The following is a 6,732-nucleotide window of genomic DNA, read 5'->3' as shown; positions in this document are numbered from 1 at the left end:
ATTGTGCAATTGTCAAATAGAACAGAGGGTAAGTTTGAGATTAGTGGAAAAATGCTTAAAGGAAATTTATAAGGCAAATTCTTTCTCTACATACAGAGATACATGGTGTCAGAGTTGACTGCTTCTAAAGGTATCAATTGGACATAGAAACAGTTAAAAGTTTTCTTGACACTAGTGAGCTAATATATTATCAAGGTAGTCCAGGCCAGGATCTCAGGATCTGTCATCTGAGGCCTACTTGGTGCCCATGGATACATTATCTCATGGGGAAACCAGCGCAGGGAAGCAGACGTGATTGCAAAGTGTAACAGGCATTGAAATATGTGCCTTTTTAAATGCTTTTTAAAGATTGCAATTGTATTTGCTTCCACATCACCCCTGGCACCACGTTCCAGGCATCTGCCACTCCTTGCGCAGGAACAGGCTCTTCAGCCCAAGGTGGCATGCTGACCATAATGCCAACATAAACATGCCTGTACATGCTGGAAGGCCTGTTCTTGCATCTGTACTGTTCTATGCTCCATGATACCACTCATTGTAATCCTCTGGTATCAAGAGCAGGAGGCAAAAAGGCTGAAAAAGAGGGGAGAGCACAAATGTCCAGGTGTGCCTGCCCTTGGAGGGACCCCTGGGATCAACACCCTTCAATGCATCAGACAAACAGCAATTTTTAAAAACATTTTTTTTTAAATTGAGATACTGCCTTTCTACCCTTTGAGGCATGCCACCCAGCAATACCTCGATTTAATCCTAGCCTAATCATGGGACTATTTACAATGACCAACTAACCTGCCAACCGGTGTGTCTTTGGACTGTGTGGCAGGAAACTAGAGCACCCAGACACAGTCATGGGGAGAACATACAAACTCCTTACAGGTGGTGGCAGGAATTGAACCAGGGTCACTGGTGTTATAAAGCATTGTGCTAACCACTACACTATCGTGCCACCCTAATTGTACTAGGTTGTACTACCACTTGGTCACCCTTTACTGTAGATACTCATGGGTCCATATAATACTTGCCTCACTGCTCTGGCTGGCCCTTGCAATAATATATCCAAGAGCAGCAGGTGACAGATCCTGAGTCCCTGACCTAGACCACCTTGATGACCTGTTGTTAGCTTACTATTGTCAAGAAACTTTTCAAATGTTTCGATTTCTGATTTTGATACCTTTAGAAACTGTTAAAAGAAATTAAGATTACGCAAAATAGCATTAATAATATGACAATCTCTAAAGATCTATACTGGGCCCAACATATTGATATAATTACAAAGAAGGCACGACAATGGCTATATTTCATTTGAGGAAATTCAGTATGTCATCAAAGACTTTCGCAAATTTCTACAGATGTACCAGGAGAGCATTCTAATTTGTTGCATCACTGTTTGGTATGAGGGGTTACTGCACAGGATTGGAAAACGCTGCAGAAAGTTGTGAGCTCGGCCAGCTCCAACATGGACACTAGCCTTCCTAGCATCGAGGACATCTTCAGAAGGCAATGCCTCAAAAAGTTAAGTACCCCCATCACCCCGAATGTGCCCTCTTCTCATTGCTATGATCAAGGAGGACGTGCAGGAGCCTGAATTCCCACAGTCCAAGTTTCAGGAACAGCTTCTTCCCTTCCGCCAAAAGATTTCTGAATGGACAATGAACCTCTGAACACTTCCTCACTAAACTGTTTTCTTTTTTATTGCTCTCTTTTTACACTACTGATTTAATTTATTTTTTAATATATAGTTCTTCTTGTAAATTATTGTTTTTATTATTATGTACTGCTGACATGAAACAATAAATTTCATGACATATGCCAGTGACATTAAGTCAGATACTGAAAATATTGAAAAGAAGTTTATTAAAAGCACACAAAATTTAAAATAAAAACAAACATTCCCTTAAATCAGTCTCTTTACATTTTTTTAGCCCAGGTCAGTGACTTTATTCACATGAATGGGCTCAGTCTCAATAAGCCAGCCACAGCTGGTGAAAAGGGTGCAGATGTGAAGTCTATCCAGACAGCTGGCCTCCATCTCCAGACTCAGTGTCGAACTTACCAACTTCACTTCCACTCTGCAGCTCGACACCAGACCTCTATAGAACCACAAGGTCACGTAGCATCAGTGGTAAGATCTTCAGGTTAAGTGGTCAATGAGATGTGCCGCTGGGCTCTAAACTCAATGGTTACTGGTAGTAAGGTCACAGACTTCACTAAACAAGACAACTGGCCAGAGTTGAAGGCTGCAATTGTATTGATCAGTCGTATGCACAAATTTCAAGTAGGAACTGCACCAGATTCATTCTGACACAATGCTCTCCATAATCGCAGCAGCTGGTAAATTTCCATCTTCCTCAGAACATACTGGTGCAATTGTACACTATCAATCGTAGGGAGCAGCATCACCTTAGTCATAACTGTCTGGTTTGGTAGAGCAGGTTTTTACAAGATATGAGAACTACAGCAAACTGTCAGGCCAGCAGAAAAAGTCATTGGCTGCAGTCTACCATCGCTGCAGGGCTTGTGCATGTCCAGGACAAGGAGGCAGACAGGAAAAATCATTACAGACATTACCCAGCCTGCAAACTGCCTTTTGCCAAAAGAACCCTTCCAGAAAGCACTATAGGGCTATTAAAACAACACCATCTTAAAAGTTTCTTCCCCCAGCAGTTAATCTGCTCAACCATTCTACTCAGACAGCCCCACCTCCCTCTGTCTATTACCCCACTCACTGTACTGCACTGCAGACATTTTAAACCACTTTTTATAATGCTGCTTACATTGTAAACACATGCTGGTATTTATTTATTCATGCACAGTTTATTCCATATCCGGCCTTTAACCTTCAACTTTATTAGCTTTTTTATACACACCCAGTGGCCACTTTATTAGGTACACCTGCTCATTAATGCAAATATCTAATCAGCCAATTGTGGCAGCAACTTAATGCATAGAGGCATGCAGACCTGGTCAAAAGGTTCAGTTGTTGTTCAGACCAAACATCAGAATGGCAAAGAAATGTGATCCAGTGACTATGCCCATGGAATAATTGTTGGTGCCAGATGGGGTGGTTTGGGTAGCATAGAAATTGCTGATCACCTGAGATTTTCATGCACAACAGTCCCTACAGAGAATGCTGTGAAAAGCAAAAAAATATTTTTTTGCCGGATTGGTTCACGCTAACAGGAGGGCAACAGTAACTCAAATAACCACACATTACAACAGTGGTGTGCAGAAGAGTATCTCTGAATATACAATACAATGAACCGTGAAATGAATGGACTACAGCAGCAGAAGATCATGCCGGGTTCCACTTCTGTACCTAATAAAGAGGTCGTTGTTTATAAAATTCTTTATTCTTTGTAATTGTTGAATGTTATTCTTTTTCATTGCATGTCACACCTTGACCAACACACCATAGCAAATTCCTAATATGTGTAAGTGTACATGGCATGTAAAGTTTATACTTGACCCTTACTTTCTTGTGCAATCATTTTTTTTTATTTAGAGATACAACACAGTAACAGGCCCTTGTGGCCCAACTACACCCATGTGACCCAGTAAACTTCTAACCCACGGTCTTTGGAATGAGGGAGGAAACCAGAGCACTTGGAGGAAAGCCACACAGTCATGGGAAGAACGTACGAACACCTTACAGAGAGCTGCAGGAACTGAACCCCAATCACTGGAGTTGTAAAGCTCTAGCAGTGTTAACCATAATGCTAAAGTGCTGCCCTTAAAGAAAGATGTGCCCAACATGGGACACAAACCCACAACTGTAAGATTAAGAGTCTGGTGCACTACTGACTTAGCTAGCTGGACAGTAATGTCTGAGCATGTCAATTCTACTAATTTAAGTCCACCAAATTTTTAAAATTTTAAAATTAAAAATACAGCATAAGATTAGCTCAGAACAGTTTCTTTTTAGTGAGTAATTACAATGATTTTATTCTGATTTTATAGTGTATTTCTTCTCAAATTTTTACGACATGGAATACAGGCCATTTGGTCCACTTTATCTCTGGCAGCTCTCAGAGCATTTCTATCAGTGCCATTCCCTCACTGATTCCCTCAGCTTTTTCTCTCTCTTATGCCCATCAATCCCCTTTCTAGCCCCCAATCACAATTTCTTGCCATCCACAAACAATTAACCTTCCAATTAACACGTCGTTGGAGTATAGGAGCTAACTGGAGTACCCAAGGGAAATCCCACATCTGTCAAAGGAAGAAAGTGCAAACTTTGCAAAGGCAACACCAGAGGTCAGGACTGAAACTCAGCTGCTGCAGATATGAGGCATTTTGTTGTCCTTTTTCAAACTTAGTAAATATAAATTTCATATTAGTATTTGTGGATCAGTGCTTTCCAACACAAGCAGTAGCATCTGAAGTGACAGGCTAGAATATAACAAAAACTAAGCTTGAAACAATATAAAATTATTATAACACAGGATTCTAAGGAGATGCGAGCCAAGTACTTTTATTTACAGTGAAAACATCTTATAATTTAATCCAATAACAAGAAACTACTGTTAAAATGAACATTGCAGGAGTACAGTGGTGAAATCATAAATATTTTTCAGACTTCCACTGATCCAGATCTTTGGCAAGTGGCAGACAAAAGTATAGGCCCAACACAAAACCTACAGATTGGTAATAATTAACTTAAGGAAAACAATCTGACCAAGACAATGACCAAAACTCACACAAGAATGTAAATAATTGAATGGAAGCAAATTCTGCAATAATACTGATTTTCCCTGTGAAGCTGGACGATAGAACTTTCTCTCTCTCCTAATGCTCATTCTTTCAGTAAGCCAATGCTTCATACAGAATTCACATCTTTTGAGTTTCAGACATTTGCCAAGGAATTTATCGCAGCTTGCATTCCCAATTCCCCCTCCCAATATCCTCTTTCTCTCCACTTCACATTCATTCACACAGTTTCACAAAACTCTGTCATATATTCTATCACATTCAGCCTCACTTGCATGCACAGTTCCATTCACCTTTTATTAGCAATCTCATAACTATATTGACACGACTGTTACTTTATCATTATCGGAAATAACAAACAGTGCCCAGAATTACCCCTCAGTTGTATAGAACCCAGTGCAAAAGATCAAAGGATATTAAGAGCAAATTACCTGTAGTGCAATACCTGTTAGTACATTATTAGCAGTAATTTAACAACCAAACCTAGAAACCTGCTCCTTCCATAATTTGTTCATGTCCCCAGACGGAATTCATCACCTTTGCAAGTTTCTGCCAATTCGGCATATTTCAAGGACTCCAGGAAGGCTCTGAAAAGTAAGCTGTTTTAGTTAAGGCATGAACACATTTTGTTTTCAGATGTTTTTATTTAAATTTACTAAGAATGCAACCACCAATATAATCATGAAGTGATTCAGTATAGCTTTTGTAATAATTGTTAGGTTTCAAAAATCAGATAATTCACAGATGGTGGGGCATTATAAGGGATAAATATTTTTGTGTTAAAACTATTTCTACCTGTGTCAATCAAACTGTGATAAATTATCTCTGAAGTATGATACAATTATGATCTTTATTGATAGTTTGAAAGTACTTCAAGAAAACAAATTTTCTCTATCAAAGTGCTAGGTCAGTCAGTTTTTTATTTTAACTTTGGCCAGTGGATTGACTGCTTTTGAACTGGGTGAAAATGCAGTTGCCAGTACCTTTAGGAAAATTAGACTTAATTTTCTTTTTGTATAAAAATATTTGCAAGTAATGATATGGAGGATAGTTCACAAAAAATACCAGCAATTAATACAGAGCTGATATGATTTAAGACTCTAAGACAAAGCAGATATGCTTAAATGTTAAATAACAGGAAATGCTTGAGTTCTGATGCATGATCTTTGACCTGAAACATTAACTCTGTCACTCCTAAAACAGATACAGAGTGTTTCCAGCATTTTCTGTTTCCATTTTACTCCACCATCTGCAGTATAATCTTACTTTCATGTCCTGAAGTCGTCCTTTGTAGCATTTTTCAAACAAATATACTTTAAAAATTGCTTATCATTAAGCTGTATAAAACATTATTTTAAACAGGATGAATTTCATTTTGTATTCCAAAAGGATTCTTTCTTTTCCTTTCAGATCATGTAAAGAAATGCAAGGGTGAACTTTGTTGAATATCCATGATCTAAGGTCTGAGGAAATTTCTACATCATAAAAAAAATCTACAGAGACAAAAGTATTAAGCTGCATTGCTTTTACTGCAGGCTATTGCTTTTTGATATTTAAAATAGTGTTAACATTGCTAAATAAGAAAACCTTTAAAGATCTCTATTCATTGGTTTGATAGACCCCAGAGTATTACCACTCTTTTTCAGGACATAATGAAGCGGAACCCATCATTTTTCTAAAAGATGTGGTTTTTTTTTTCACTTTTGGAGCAATAACTTAAAGATAATAGAAATGCATATGATAAAATTTACATTCCTTTTTTAACGTTGGAATGATTTGAAAAAGCCTCATCTGCCCTGGAGATAATCAGCTGCCTGAAAAATCCTGAATATTGGAAGTACACAGACTCACCACAGTATAGATCTCCTAGACTGTAAATGTAAACAGATAATGCGTATTGAGTGACAAAGAATCCAGACAACTAAATTAGCAAAGGTCAGTAAAACACTTCACGACTGTAAATCAATCTAAAGTATCACTTTCACTTTAAGAAATATAGGGTAAACATACATTGTATAAAATAGT

This window comes from Hypanus sabinus, chromosome 2 (genome assembly GCF_030144855.1).
Source record: "Hypanus sabinus isolate sHypSab1 chromosome 2, sHypSab1.hap1, whole genome shotgun sequence".
Taxonomy (NCBI): domain Eukaryota; kingdom Metazoa; phylum Chordata; class Chondrichthyes; order Myliobatiformes; family Dasyatidae; genus Hypanus; species Hypanus sabinus.
The sequence above is the reverse complement of the archived record's forward strand: the minus strand, read 5'-3'. Positions refer to the sequence as shown.